Genomic DNA, 16,713 nt, shown 5'->3' on the forward strand with positions numbered 1-16,713 from the left:
GAAGGAAGGCTGATTCTACTTTGTGATCATATTATTCATGAATGATATCAGTAACCATGATCACACCTTCTCAATTACCAAAAATCCCTCAATCCTTACCATTGATCCAATGTTCTGTTAGCCATGTCACAAACCCAGCTGATGTTATCTGCGAGGATGTCCCAACCTGGGACACCAGTTTGTGGTAGTACATAAAGTTTTGTTTACAGGAGTGGTGTGAGGAGCCTCATGTGAGACCCATTGAGAACAGTAACCAGCCCAGTCATAGCATAACACTTAATAAAGACTATTTATTACAATAAAGAAAAGGTACATATACATGAACAGGACTAGAATGATCTAAGACAATTATGCATACGAATAACTAAACACATCCATACAATTTAAGTTGAATTTACCCTTTTTGATTCCAAGTACACTTATGAGATCTGAACTCTTTCAGGACTTCTTTCTTCCCAAACAACATCCAATTCAACAGATCTATAAGTAAAGGCAAGCTTATTATTACCACACTGCATATGATAGAGTAGTTATTCTGGGGAATGTCTCTTCTTGTTTCAGTGAAAATATGGCTTTTAACTGCCTCCACAAAGGTTTCTTGCTTCTGCTGTGCTAGCTAGAACTGGCTTACAGCCTGCTAGGTAGAATCTGCCCCTCAGGCTGCTAGAAGGATACTGCCTCCCTACTTCCACAAAAAGGTTGCCAATTATACTATCGTTTCCCTTTGATGGATCTCTCTGTGTATTTGCTGTCTGTCCCTTAGCTTCTACAGTTCTAAAAGATTAACAAATGTATGCCTCTCCTGAATAGGGCAATTGACTACCCAAAGTGTTTCCTATTAGCAGGGCAATGCATTCTTCTGCTAATCTCATTATTGGTATTCACACTTTGTGAAATAGCTTTTAAAATGCTGGTAGCTTTTAATCTGCTGGCACATTCATCACATCAATCATGATAAAATTTGGAGAAAAATAAACTAATCATCCTTGTATACTTCATTAGCGGCTGTCTTATGTGTACCATGTGCTACTATTGTAAAACTTTCGCAGGGTACTTCCAGAATGGCAATAGTGTGGGTGTTGAAAAGCTGCTTATCTTTAATTCACTTCACCTGGCGAAGAAGCAGTGCTCCAAAAGCTTGTGATTTCAAATAAACCTGTTGGACTATAATTAGTATATCATGACCTCTCATCTTGTCCACCCCAAACCAGCACCTGCAACCTTTACCTGAGGAGACTAGATGGATTTGAAGGGCAACCTTACTCTGGAATTAAAAGTCCAATGATAACCACAAAACTATTGTTGATTGCCATAATAATCCATCCCATTCACTAAGCGAGGAAAACTGCCATTCTTGCATGTTCTGACCTATATTTATAGCAATGTGGTTGTCTCTTAAATGCCATCTGAAATGGCCTAGCAAGCCATTTGGTTAAAGAGCATTAAATGCTAGCCCATACAGTGACACTCACATCCCATGAATGAATTGAGAAAAATCTGCTCTGGGCTTTGAAGGTCTGGCTTCAGATTACATCATCTTGACCTTGGCTTCAGTAGTCTGGATTGGCTGACTGACAATCAGTAAGATTGGCACTTGACAGAAGTGAGAGTAGGAATCCTGTCATCCTGAATGAGGATAGCAGGTTTATATTACATCGACTTTCATGGGACAGTACCTCAGCATTCATATTGATCTGTTAGAGAACAGCTTGATGGAATGCTCTGATGCTCTGAAAGCTCTCTTGAACAATGATAACCAGAGACATGAAGGGAGCAATCTGAATTTCCCTCACAGCACTCTGATCTTTGAAGAAAGTGGTGACATAGACCATCAGAGATATTAGGTATCACAGGTATGCTAATAAAAGTAACCAACCATATCACGTTTGAAAGGATGGACTTCAAGATCTATGCAAAGACCTGTGTCATACCCACAGTATGCAGAATGGGTTTGGGGGGTGGGGAGTTGGAGAGGTGATGGTGGTAGAGCATGTGAAGTTTGATATTAAATCTTAGAGGAGCCAAACTAGTAAATCTTTCTGATTAGAGTGGAAACTGCCTACAGTGATAGTGTTTGGGTAGTGGGAGTGGCCTTTACCAGTGGCATCCTCTTTAAGGGAGGGAGACTCCAACCTCAGTGGCCCTCATGGATTGCTACGAAGAGGCCAACACCGCCAAAGTGGGTGGCTATTTGTAGAGGGAGAGTGGCAAAATGGGTGTCTTGGATATGCATATTGATGACCTGCCTTCTTGAGTGGCAAACATCTCTTTGGTGGCAATGGTTTGGGAAAATTTTGCCTGTTTTGAAACAAACTTTCTATACTTTGGAGACTTTGAAACTGAAGATCTGGATGGGAGGCATTGAATTCATCTCATAGCCCATTAGGAGAGGAAAGTTACTACTGTTCATGGCAGTGATTATGTGCTGGGGATCAGCAAGTGCACAGGATAATGTTGAGGTTTCGTGAAGCACTTACCCATGACATGTGGTTTACAGACAGACACTCAGGCCCTGATTTTACTGGCATGGCCGCCTGAGACTCATAAGATTGTGCTGATGGTCAACAGGGAATGCCAATCTATGAGCCTCAGCCACCCCGATTTTGGGGCGGCCATGCCAGTAAAATCAGGATCACAGCTTCTTTGACCTCTCAGAAGAACAGTGCTTCCACAGGATGAGATTGTGGCAGAGTCCTAGAAGTTAAACTGCAACATTGACAATAGCTGTAAAAGTCACCATTGCCCTCAATATTTTACCCTCAATTCTTTCCAGGAAGCTACCCCAGTTGCTTCAAATGTCTCACAGGTCGCTGTTAAGTTTGAACTTAAATCTCAGAGGAGTCAAGATGGTAAATCTTCCTGATTAGAGTAGAAATCCCATCCAGTGATAGGGTTTGGGTCATGGGTGTGGCCTATGTCTTTGAGGGAGAAAGACTCCAGCCCAAAGGCCCCCTTGGATTGCTACAATGAAGCTACTTTCACAGAAGTGGGTGGCCATTTTGCTGCAGAAAAACGCATAAAACTGGTGACAGATAATTTATTTGCCAAGTCTGAAAGTTAAGCTTCCTCGCGATGATAATAATCAGAATGAGGGGCACTTGCATTCATCTCTCTGGTGAGATTTCCAGATATACAGGATGCCATTGACTGCATTTGTGTTATATATTTAAAAGTTGCAAGGTTGCTTTAAGAGCTGATCACATGATTTGATGATGCTGTCATTATGGTGTGTGCTCAGGTTACTTTTTACTTTCAGTTTTATACTTGCTGCAATACAGAGAGCAGCTCTTCAAAGGAAACCTGTTGTTTGAATCTACATGTGCAGACCAAGTCTTTTCTTCTTCTGTTAGAAACTACAACTCCTAATCTAGTTAGGACATTACAATTTGCATGGCAACCATGAATTTTTATGAACTGCAAGGGGCTGGATTTCCATCATGCACAGCTGGTAGTAACTGTTATGTACTGCACTTCAGGACGAAAGGATATGAAGATGTAGCACATGGAGTTTGTTGATTGGTGTTAACTGTACAAAGGCTTGACTTACACTGAGGCAAAGCCTGCAATGCAGCTGATGACACCACAACCTATAATATGACTGAACCCTTAAAGTGATACTGCAACCACATAACAAGAATCCCAAATATATAACAGTAAGCATAAGAATTGCTTCATGTAAGAGTACACCAGATTCCCTGGAATTCCTCCCCACTTTATCTCTAAGGTCCTATAACAACAAATGACCACTGTACCTTTACCTTGTCATAAAACCATAAAAACAAAGGCAGGCAATGAATCATTACACAGTAATAATACAGTTAATAGGAAAAACGATCTGGTAGGCATCTAATCTGCACCGGATACCTGCACATTTCAGGGTTTTGGTTGTTCTTGCCCTTAGAGGTGCTTTCCAGCTCATCTGAAAGATGTCTCTACCCTGGAAGGCATAACAGTCTCTTTTGCAGATGGAAAGTAAGTAGTAACAAGGGATTCTTTGGTCATCTCGGTTTCTGCTGATTGATCAGAAGTCGCAATCACGCTATCTGGTAAGATGGATGACAGTTCATCCTGAGGTAGTTCTGGCACATGTGTTACTGGCACATTGATGCATGTAGCTAACAATAGAGTTATGTGTCATGTCTACACTAATTCTGTATAGGAGATAGGGCCAGTTTGAGCTAATACAGTTGCAGGAGCCCATTTTTTGCTAGTGGTATAGCTGCATACCATAACTTTCTCTCCTTGTCAAAACAGGCATCTTTTCGAACTGCTTTCTTTTAAGATTTGTGTCTGCTGATTGTGTTTTACTACCTTGGACATCTCCTGCAGTCACAGTTGATCTAATGTAGTTCTCAGTTGGGAAACAACTCTGAGTATTTGCATGTGTGGTGTTGCGATATATCACCAAGAAACCACTTAAATGAAGATTAATGAACCTTTATCCTTGGAGGCTTTCAAAGAACGCATCAAGAACTGGACAAACCTTTCAGCTGATCCATTCGTAGATGCGTAGCATGGTGCTGATTTTACATGTTGGATATCACTCATCTTTTGATAATTTTCAAACTCCTGAACCATGAATTGTGGTCCATTATCATCCACAATTTGTTCTGGTTTCCCAAATCTGGTGAAAATCACATTGAGTTTTTTGATGCGGTTTGTTCCTCAATTGTTAGGACAACTTCCAGCCATTTAGAGTGCGCGTCTATGTCAACTATGAATATGTACCCTTCATATAGACCTGCAAAAGCTATGTGTTGACATTGCCAACCCCATGGATACAATGGGGACAACAGTGATGTATTCCTTACCTGCACACATGACTGGCACAGTCCTACGTTTTCCTTGATCTGGGCATCTGGTCGAAGAAGTTGTTCCTCATAAGTTCCTTCATTTGAACTATACTAGATGTCCTTCATGTGATTGTTCTAATACTCTGTCGCAAGTTTCACCCCTCCCAACAAGCCTTATCATATAAACTTGCGTTTTCTGCCAATACATACATTTAATTCAGGAGGCACTCCCACCGTCCTTCCTTTTAATACCATTTCCAATGCCTTTCCCATCACAGGATTTTTGTTGGAACTGAGCAGTTACTGGGATGTGTTCTATTTGTGAAAAATAGAAGATATTGGAAACACTACTGGATGCTACCTGACCAGCAGGCATGACAATGCATCAGCATTGGTATGGCTTTCCAGTTGTACTTGATCTCGTGTGTATTTGCTGATAATATTAAAGACCATCATTGAGGTCTGCTTGCAGAAAGCCCAAAAATACTACCCAAAAATAGTTGTCAAGGGACGGTGGTCCATTAACAATGTGAAGTATAAACCATAGAGGCATTGATGAAATTTCCACACTCCAAAGATAATACTCAGTGCCTCCTTCTCCAACTGGGTGTAACTTGATTCAGCACTTGTTAAGATGTTTTTTCTCCTGTGATCCATCACAGGCAAATTGGATTGCTAAATTGCTAACTTTGGGTTGAAATGTCCCAACATTTCTGATTTCTTCAGGGCTTTAACTAGTTGATATTTTTGTTTTGGATTCTGGTATCCATTGCCATGCTTGTTTTATACACAACAATTTATGCAACTGTTTAAGCAGTGTTGTTAGATTTGAAACAAATTTCCTATAACAATTAATTAACCCAAGGAATGATGTTAACTGTGTGACATTTATTGGGTGTGAGACCTCCAGAATAGCCTCCATTTTCTTAGTTGCCTTGTGTAAACCCTTGCTCTTGCTCACATGCCCTAATATTGTATTGAAGTCCTACTTACCTTTTCTGACACAAAGACCATGCAGTTGAAGGCATTTCAATGTGGCTTCTAGGTTATGTAAATACTCCTGTTCGTTGGTACCAGTAATCAATGTGTCATCAAGGTGACATTATACCCCCTATAGATTGGTCAAGATCTGGTCCATGTATCATTAGAATTAGGTGAGTGCTGATATTATCCAAAAGGTAATCGCTTAAAGCAGAATAGGCCTTTATGTATTATGATGGTGAGCAGGTGTTGAGGTTCAGTTGCAACATACATTTGCAGGTGGGCCTGTGTCAATTTTGCTGAACCTCTGTCCTCCTGCTACGCTGACAAGTAAATCCTCAATCAAAGGTAGTAGTATTGATTGAAACACAGAACTGGATTAATTGTTTTGAAATCTCCACAAATGTGTATAGCCCTGAGCTGCTTCATTACAGGCACAATTGGGGTTGCCTAATCACTAGTGGTGATGGGTTCTATGACTCCTGTATCCACAATCTCATTAGTTCAGAGTCTACCTTTGGATGCTTGGTGTAGGGTACTGTCCTAGCTATGAGACTCTTAGGCTGACTTCATTGTTTGATCTTAAGTATCACCTTCATCCTTTCATGAGCCCCAGTGCGTCCTCAAATACACTATTGTATTTCTCTAGGATGTTCTTTAGATCTGTTTTAGAATCAACTCGTCTGTTCACAACATTCCAATTTGACTTCATATTCCATAGCCAAGAGTGGCCAAAGGGTTGGAAAACTTCCTCAGATAACATGAAGTGGCAGCTCTGCAATTTTCCCACTTAACTATAATGTATTCTTCTATAGGCAGTATTTTCTCTGTGTAAATCCTCAGGATGACATCTGTTGGAATAATTGTAGGTGATAAAGTTTTTGCTTCTAGGTGGTCTCGGGAATTATGGAGGTGGCAGCCCCTACACCTCCATTCTGATAGGCTGTCCATTTAACTTTGGAACTACCCAGATCCAACGTGATTCACTCTGAACTGAAAGTACATTTAATTTCAATTCTTTGTCAGATTCATGTGCTGTGTCCTCATTGTTCTTATTACTGTTTCTTCCAAACTTCTTTTGGTGGAATTTTTTTTGTTATTCCCTTTAATTTTGTCCTGTTTCTTTCTTCGGACATTCCTTCCTGGATAAACTTGTTTTCTCCAGCAAGCTTGTGCTATGTGGCTAATTTTGCTATAGTTTTTACCTTTTGCCATAGTTTTTATATTACTCGCTCGATCCAAGACCGGAAATCCTGCCCATGGTCAACGGATATTTCCATTGTCCACCCCTTGCACGCTCGAATTCTGTGGCGGGGCCGGGGGGGAGTGGGGGTTGGGGGGTTTGGATTCTGTCAGCTAACTTTGCTTCAGCATTCAGGCAGTTTTTGCACAGCGATGACACTCCTGTTGCTTTTTATAGATTTTATGGATGCTCATGCCTGCTCTGAGCTCAGAAGCCTTCTTAGCAATAAGCACCATTGAAATGGCTATTTCTAAGGCTGTTTTAAGACATAAGTTTTGTTCAGTTAGCAATCTCCACTATATAGCCTCATTCCTCAGCCCAAAAACCAGAAGATCCCTAATTGTATCGTCCTGAGAGTCACCAAATTCACAATGCTCCATGAGGCACTTTGTTGTCACAACAAATTGTGCTTTATTTCTCCTTGTAGTTGATTTCTTCGATGGAACCTAAAATGCATTGAAATAACAAGTGATTTGAGTGAATAATGGTCCTGAAGTATCTTAGTTGATTCTTGATATGTTTTGCTACTGTATTTCTCAGGCTGGACCAAACTTCCGAGTAGATTAACAGTTTTACTGCCAACGGTGCTAAGAAAAGCTGCCATATCATCAGCAATTTTGTTAGCTAAGGTATAGTACTGAAGTCTTTCTGCATAGGACTTCCAATTCTTCCTTTAATGAGTCAATCGCACCAAACAGTCGTAAGAACATAAGAACATAAGAAATAGGAGCAGGAGTAGGCCATCTAGCCCCTCAAGCCTGCCCCGCCATTTAATAAGATCATGGCTGATCTGAAAGTGGTTCAGTTCCACTTACTCGCCTGCTCCCCATAACCCTTAATTCCCTGATTGATCAGAAATCTATCTACCTTACTTAAATATATTCAACAAGGTGGCCTCCACTGCTTCAATGGGCAGAGAATTCCAGAGATTCACTACCCTTTGAGAGAAGAAGTTCATCCTCAACTTTGTTCTAAACTGACTCCCCCTTATTTTGAGGCTGTGTCCTCTAGTCCTTGTTTCCTTTCTAAATGGAAAGAATCTCTCTGCCTCTACCCTAGCTAGCCTCTTCATTATCTTACATGTCTCTATAAAATCACCCCTCAGCCTTCTAAACTCCAACGAGTACAGGCCCGATCTACTCAATCTCTCCTCATAAGCTAACCCCCTCATCTCCGGTATCAACCTGGTGAACTTTCTCTGTACTCCCTCCAAGGCCAACATATCCTTTCGCAAATAAGGGGACCAAAATTGCACATAGTACTCCAGTTGCGGCCTCACCAGTACCTTGTACAATTGCAGCAAGACCTCCCTGCTTTTATGTTGCATCCCCCTTGCGATAAAGGCCACATTCCATTTGCCTTCTTGATCACCTGGTGGACCTGCAAACTGAGTTTTTGTGATTCATGCACAAGGACCCCCAGTTCCCTCTGCACAGTAGCATGTTGTAATTTATCATCATTTAAATAATAGTCCATTTTACTATTATTCCTTCCAAAGTGGATAACCTCACACTTGCCAACGTTATACTCCATCTGCCAGATCCTCACCCACTCACTCAGCCTCTCCAAATCTCTCTGCAGACTTTCCACGTCCTCCGTGCAATTTGCTTTCCCACTCATCTTTGTGTCATACCATTTTACAATGATTACAGGATCTGCTCAACTACTTTTCTTCAGGAATTTGCTTTAATATAAATAGTTCAGTTTATGTTGTAATATAAGCCAATTGTAACAGCTTGTCCTGGTTAATGCATTGCAAAATTCTCTCTGTCTCAATCTCTTAATCTAACTGTGCACATGATGAGCTCTGCAGCTTGAGCTCTTAAGGGTGCCAATTTTAATTTTAAGTATGGACCTTTCTGTTGTTCTGCCCAACAACCTAATTGGCTCGATGCCAGGTTCAATCAGCTAACCTGCTGTTGATTCTGCCCCAACACAGAAAGTTTTGAAATTTTCAGTTGATTTTCTTTTCTTGCCTGAAAAAAATTTAATCCCGTCCTTTTTGCCAGTATTCTTTTTATCCTGTTATGTACTGGACTTTTAGGAGAAAAGAATGTGAAGTGGGGTTGGATGCAAACAGCAATGCAGGATATTGAATAGCTGTTAACTCTACAAAGGCTTGATCTGTACTGAGGTAAAGCCCACAAATCAGCCAATGAAGTTACAAACTATACACATGACTTAAAATGATAGTGCAAAAATGCCAAATATAGAACAGTAACCATAAGAATTGGTTCATGTAGGTTTATGCCACGTTCCATAGGAGCTTTCATAATGTGTTCACATGCAGGTAGTACAATATTCTAGACCTATTTGTTTCCGGAAGCAAACTTAATCTTTGACGAGAAGGGATGCAAGGATCTACATTATAACTTGGATTCTGTCACCACTGAGGAATCCTACCAATGATCAGCTATGTTACTAGCAAGTAGGTCATATAGCAAGACATTAAAACTGTTTTAGATGTCTGGTTAAGTCAGTAAGCACCCTTTAAGGGTGTCCGTAATGCTAGTGTTGAATCCTGTACAATACTGCATAGCAGTAAGGACCGCAGTTGGAAGAGAATGTAGGAGTTCATCACTGATCATCAGTTGAGAAGCACAGAAGAGAAGCGGGAAGAAGAATGAGGTACCCATCAGCAGACCAGCCACATACTTTGTTACCCAGAATGCTATGGATGCTCTAGTATTTGCACAGTAAAACATTAGGGCCCTTTGCTTTGGATGCAATCAGTTGTCCTCCACAATTTATGCCAAAAATTGCACTTGTTCCTTCAAGCTTCTACCAAATCTATTTGCATATCACCATGCTTAATATCTGCCATGAGCCACTGGCATAAACAGATCATTTTAGAATGCAATTTAGAAAGATATCCATTTAAATATATCAAAAATATTTTAGATTGATGACTCAGTGCAGTTTGATTTTAGAAAATAAGCTTTTTTAATTAGAATGTCTGGCCCACCACCTGTTGGTAACCTGATTTTAAATAACTACAATTGATTTTTAAGAGTCATACAGAAAATTGAGGAGAGCAATAAATCCTAAAAAGAATTATGAGTTTCCCAGTGATCCATCCAAAGAATCCCACAACAAAATTTCCTATTTTAAATTTTTTTTCTCGAACAAACCAAAATTCCAGACTCTGCAACATGACTCTGGAGAAGTGCCTGAAAAGTACAATGGACAAAGGGGTTGAAATTTGTTGGCATCCAAAGGACTGTTGGATGAGGAGGCAAACTGTGTGAAAGGCCCACTTCAGTGATCCTGAACTTTATCCCAGCTTAAAAAAAAACCTCACCACCTCCCCTACATATTTCACATGCCCAATCCATTCCAACTCTTGCCATCTTATGCCACAAACTATCCCTAGACCAACTTATGTCCTTCAACTATGCCAATTAAAGCCTCATGACTGCCCATGCCCACCATCCATTGCCCTTATATTCTACATTCCAGCTCATCCAACATCCAAAATGAATAGACCTGAAGACTCATGCTAAGATTAAACAAAATAAAGTTTAGTGTCTATTATAGACTTTATTTAAAGAAAACTCATTACGTAATTCCTTATAAAAGCAAACATTTCATTTAGGTGCTTAATTCTTTATAAAAACAAGCACTTGTATCCCTATCTCACTCCAAAGGCTTTATAATCACTTGAACTGGCAGGTACCCCACTGTGATAATGATAGGTTGTGAAATCATTCATGCAGCACTCATTTTATAATGAGAACCCTCAGGCTTATGCCAACAAGCAAATCAAAATAATTAAATTTTATTTAATTGTGGCGTGTTCTTTTCAATTAAAGGGGCAGGAGATTTAAATGCTGTGACATCTTCACAGTTTCCTTCAGTTTGACAGTTACAATGAACTCATTCACTTTTTACATATATTCAAGTCTAATTTTAACAATCCCAAAGAGCACTTGGTTCTGCCCAAAGTACATTTGACCTTTCCAAAGGGCACTTGACATCTTCCACAGGTCTTCCTTGGCCTATCGAAAAAACTACTGTGCGCTCCTGAAAGCTTTAAACCCTCACTTCATGTTGTGAACATCCCAGTTACAGCAATAACATTTGTTTGAAGGCAGCTGCACATGTACTACTCTGTGAGCCACTTCTTGGATACCAAATTCTGGAACAGGACTCCTGAAATCAGGTTTCCAACACCATTTTGACTAAGCTGAAGACTCCCTTCATCTTTACAGAAATTCCAGCCTGAGATCTTTGGGCAGAATTTTCCGGCCGCACTCGCCCCAAGGTCAGATAATCCCACCCAATGTCAGTGGACCTTTGCATGGTCCATGTTCTGCCCACTTCAATTCTGTGGTGGGCGGGACAGTAAAATTCCCCCCTTTAAGGCTGCACAGATGAAGACCAGCTCCTTCTTTTGTGTGTCCAGATGTTAAAACTATACCTGACTTTCAATAGGAAATTGCCATCCCCTGGCAATACTGTTACATAGGCTTGTCACCGGGCAGAATGAGGTACAACTTCAAGCAAGAATTGCAACCACCCTCCATTCCCTCAAGTTGCACTGAACAGTCTCCAACAACTCATCTACCTATTGCACATCTACCAAAGTATCCCATTACGTATTGACATTCTTCAGGAAATAACTGTAAGGATGAGTTGGCATTTAATATACAACAATGGGTAAGAAATGGAAATACTGGTAATCAAAAAGATTTTATGGCATTATAAAAAGAACTTAATATCATTTTTTTCAAACTATCGTGAAAGACCCTAACCATGAAATACTCGGGTGCAATTTTACTAGCTTATGCACCAGGCACAAATCGGATTGCTATCTTTCCAGCTCCATTTTACTGGTGAATATAGCTTCTTGCCCAGAAAGGACATTGGATTAACATGTCCAAGCTATTGCTCCCCCTACCGCCCCCACTGCCAGAAAGACATCATGCTGGCGAGAATCGTTACTGCTCTGCCATACTGGAGAGCAGATGCCATGGCTGTGCCAGGTGGATCAGAGATCATTGAAGCTCCTGGGTAGTTGGGGACATGCCCATTGGGCAGTGCTTGCCTGACATCCTGGCCGTGGCTGGTTGGGCACTATAAGCAACTTAAGTAGGGGTGGGTTCTGACTGGGGAGGGGCTACACAAAGGGGGTGCACAGGAAGGGGCTGTGCACAGTGACGGTGTCTACATATGTTGGGCGCTATGATAATGAAGGGAGGCTACGCACAATGATTAAGGGCTATGCAGTGGGGGAGGGCCATGCAGGGTGGAGGGGGCCTATTGCAGGAGTGGTCATGCAAGAGGGCAGTTGTGCAGGGGTGAGCCGCAGAGGGGGCCATGATGGGAGGTATGGGTGTTCACATCAGGGATCTGCCCAGAGACTATCGAGGGGTTGCAGGTGCCCCAATGCTTGGAACCTATGTCAATGTAGGGGCTAACAATTCCTCCAATGAAGTTTGGGAGGGGGTCTAACATCCTTCATGGCGGTGGGGGTGGGAGGAGGTCACCCTGCGAAATGATGCCTGAGTGTCCTGGAGGACCACCCCCCCCCCCCATCAACTCCAGTACCAGCACAAAGCAAAGAAATTGACAGAGTGCCAGAGGATTTCAATATCAACAAAACTATTGGCATGTAGGATTCCCTAATTCCCTTGAGGACATGGGCATTACCTGCCATCTTGAACTACTGCCATCCAGACTGTGGGTACATTCACAGTCAAGTTAGGTAGGGAGTTCTGGGATTTGCACACAGCCACGGTGAAGGAACGGCACTATTGTTTGAATTCAGGATGTTGAATGATTTGGAAGAGAATTTGAAGGTGATGGTATTTCTATGAGCCTGCTCTCTTTGACTAATAATTGGCAGAGGTCGCAGTTTTGTGCATTTCTGTCATAAAGCCTTGACAAATTGCTGCAATGCGTCCTGTAGATATTACACACTGCTGTCACTCTGTACTAGAGTGGAGAAAATGAATATTTAACCTGGTGAATGGGGTGTCTACTAAAAAGTTCTGCTTTGTCTTAGATCATGTCAATATTGGTGGTATTGTTGGAGCTGCATTCATCCAGGAAAGTGGGGAGTATTCCATTACACTCCACACTTGTGACCTGTAGATGGTGGACATTACTTGGTGCAGAATTCCCAACTGACTCACTCTTGTAGTCATGGTGTTTATGTGGTTGTTTGAGTTAACTTATGGTCAATGATAACTCCTAGATGTTGATGGTGGAGGAATTTAATGGTGGTGTTGTGATTGACCAGCAGGGAGAGACTTTCTCTTTTTGGAGATGGTCATTGTTGGAAACATGAGTGATGTAAATGTTACCTACAGCCTATCATGTGTTGTCCATGACTTGTTGCATGCTGACACTGACTGTTTCATTGCCTAGGGAGTTACAAATGGTACTGAACACTGAAACCATCAGCAAATATCCTCACTTCTGACCATATGTTGGAGGGAAGATCATTGACAAAACAGCTATAGATGGTTAGTTCTTAGTACCCTGAGGATCTTCTGCAGCAATATCCTTAGAATGAGATGAATAGTCTCCAACAAGGACAATCATTTTCCTTTGTGCTAGATATCCATGAACCAGTGGAGAGTTTTTCCCTTGATTTCCATTGACTTAAATTTTGTTAGGACTCCTTGATGACCACTCTTATTCAAATTCTGCCCTGATATCAAGGACAGTCTCACTCACCTCACTTATGAAAGTCAAATCTTCTATCCATGTTTGGCCCATGATTGCAATGTGATCTGGAGCCAAGTGGCCCTGGCAGAACATAACCTGAGCATTGGTGAGCAGGGCTGTTGTGCGAGTGCACTTGATAATGCAGTCACTCTCACTTATCATCACAAACTGTTGGGGCAATAATTGTTTGGGTTGGATTTGCCCAACTCTTTGTGGAAAGGACATGCCTCGGCAATTTTTTGCATTGTCAGGTAGATGCCTGCATTGTAGCTATACTTGAGCAACTTGGCTAAGGGCACAACTAGCACAACTCTTCAGCACTACAACTGGGATCATGTCAAGGGCCATACTGTTTGCAGTACCTCGCATCTTCAACCATTTCTTGATACTGGGTGAAGGGAATCTAATTGGCTAAAGATTTGCATTTATGATGATGAAAGGTTGGAGGCACATAACTTCCTCCGCAACACACAACCACTTGCCCAACACTGCCATCACTACCACTCCCTTCCAGGCTGGAAAAACCAGTAATATTGCCTTGTACAGATGCAAAGCTCAACCTGTCACCTTCCATCAGCCAAGCAGCAGTTTAGAAAAAGGGCTCTGCCCAGGTTTGAAAATCTGGCTCCATCATACTGTTTCTACTGGAACTCCTGCATCATTGCCTACAAGACTACTTTGTCTCTGCATGCCCATCTCGTTGTGGAAGTCATCTCTACCAGAAAAGTGGATTATGCAGTATCAATTTCAGCCTGCTGATCTCTGAAGGAACACACCTTTGGATTTTCGATTCTGAACACTGGACCACATGAAACAATAATTCTTGTTTTCCCTGTGTCTTTGCTCTGTACCTCTTTTCTTCATCCCTCTTTAGTTCTATGAATGCAAAAAGGGGGAGATTTTGCAAACCCTCTTCCTGTGTTTTGCATGTAAGTAAAATAAACTCACCATCTAAATTTATATAATCTTGAGTTTGCTGTGGAGATATTAATAGAAAATTGGATCACATCAAAATCAAAGAGTTGAACAACATACCGCTGCTTACAAAGAGGAAAATCAAAAATCAAAATACCTTTGTGTTTATGGATGTAAGTTGAGAGGAGAAATTAGGACTGTTTTAAGTTAAACCCTACTTTGGAATTCTCTACCCAGAAAGCTATGGAAGGCTGAGCCCTTAAACATTTTCAGGGCTGAGATTGATAGATTTTTAATCATTAGGGGAATTAAGGATTATTGAGAGAAGGCAGGAAAGTGGACTTAGTGAGGGTTAGATCAGCCATGATCTTACTATTAGCAGTGCCAAAGGGCTGAAAGGCCATTCCTCTTGCTATTTCTTATTTTTTGTTATTTCTTATGGTCTTATGATGTCCACTGTGAATAACAGTTGTGAATACTTTGTAATTACTTTCAGTATGCTTCATGGTGTTGTACAAAATCTGCACACAATTTTTGATGAGATAGTTGAGGAATTTTCATGATGGAACACAAAGCAATATAGCATCATCAATTGCATCCTAGATCTTGGAAAGATATCAGTGTCATAAGATTGATGTCATATCTCCTCTTTGCTATGATTCCAATGGTGAGCATTTCTTAAAGTATGTCAGTCATCTGACAATATTATTCCTTTAGTACACCCTGACTGATATTAGAGATTCCCCATAGCTGCCTGAAGTGAGCTTGCTCATGAAACATCAGTATGTTTGTCAGCTTCGTAGTCAAAGACAGAGAGAATAAGCGATAGGCAAATAGATGTGACTGCAAGTCCTCATGAAGTAAGTGGCAGAACTGCTCTGTTATCTCTTTGGTGAATCACACTTTTCTTATGCTTCATGCTTTACTGGTCTAATGAGGGTGATATCTGGTGGAGTCCATCTGCCATAAATGCTGCAGACCATTCTTTTTTCCATCCTATACTGTTCCTCTTCCTCCTCCAATGACATGTCTGCTTCTGAAAAGCCTTACCATAGGTGAAGTTAGGCATGATAATTCTCTACTGTTTTTGCTGTCAAAAACAGTGGCAGCAAGTCCACATTTGTGTAGAAGTGTTGTTAAAATTGTCACTACAAAACTTTGTTCTCACTGCAGAAATCATTATTAAACTTCTCCATGTTCTTCAGATGCAAGAACTACATGCAGCTCTCTCAGCTGATCCTGGCAAAAGCAGCAGTTTAACTTTCAGCTTAATTGACCCAAATTCACTGCATGGGTCAAAGTGGGAAACTTAGAACTGTTGTATCACTGGCCACATAATGATAAATTTAAGGGAGTGCACTTGACAGTCAGTGGCAGATTACAATAAGAACCAAAAAATGAAAGGGTATAGGGAAAACTTGAGGGTTTCTTTATAGAATTCCTACAGTACAATAGAAGTCCTTTCAGCCCATTGAGTCTGCACCAACTCTCCATAAGAGCATTTTATCCAGGCCCTTCGCCCAATCCCCCTAACCCTGCTCATTTACCATGGCTAATCTACCTTACCTACACATCTTTGGACAGTAAGGGGCAATTTAACATGGCCAATCCACCTAATCTGCACATCTTTGGACCTGGGAGGAAACCAGAGCACCCGAAGGAAACCCACACAGACGTGAGGAGAATACGGGAAGAGGATTGGGATGATGGTGGGATCAAATCAGGAGGGGAAACCACTTCTTTGCCTTTTGTTGCTGAAACAACCATTTTGCTGACTAGGTGTGACTATTATGCTAAAAATGTGGGGAAATTTAAGTCATTTTGTTCAACATGAAACACACACCATTCATTTATCTGATTAAAAATGTGACAGTTGTCCTTCTGCTCTTTGAGTATTTTTTGTGAATACTTAGCAGAACTGCTTGAAAATAGAGAAAAATATTCCATCAATTCAAATGACTGAATGGAGTTGATAAACCAAGGGAAATTAAGTACATTGCATGTGCTTCGACTGCAAAAGCCAATGCAGCTCATAGATACATAGCATTGGCAAAAATATCAAATCTTGTTTTTTTGGGAAATGGTAAGACTTTGAGGCAAAGACAC

The 16,713-nt window shown here is 41.1% G+C and overlaps 1 protein-coding gene across 1 annotated transcript in view; it reads left to right on the top strand.

Moving 5' to 3' along the window:
• The window catches only part of hsf5 (heat shock transcription factor family member 5), a 100,841-nt gene that overhangs the window by 44,463 nt on the left and 39,665 nt on the right, over positions 1–16,713 (top strand). The window lies entirely within an intron of this gene.

The sequence above is a fragment of the Carcharhinus amblyrhynchos genome, chromosome 23, assembly GCF_965287045.1.
Source record: "Carcharhinus amblyrhynchos chromosome 23, sCarAmb.v2.hapA, whole genome shotgun sequence".
NCBI lineage: Eukaryota > Metazoa > Chordata > Chondrichthyes > Carcharhiniformes > Carcharhinidae > Carcharhinus > Carcharhinus amblyrhynchos.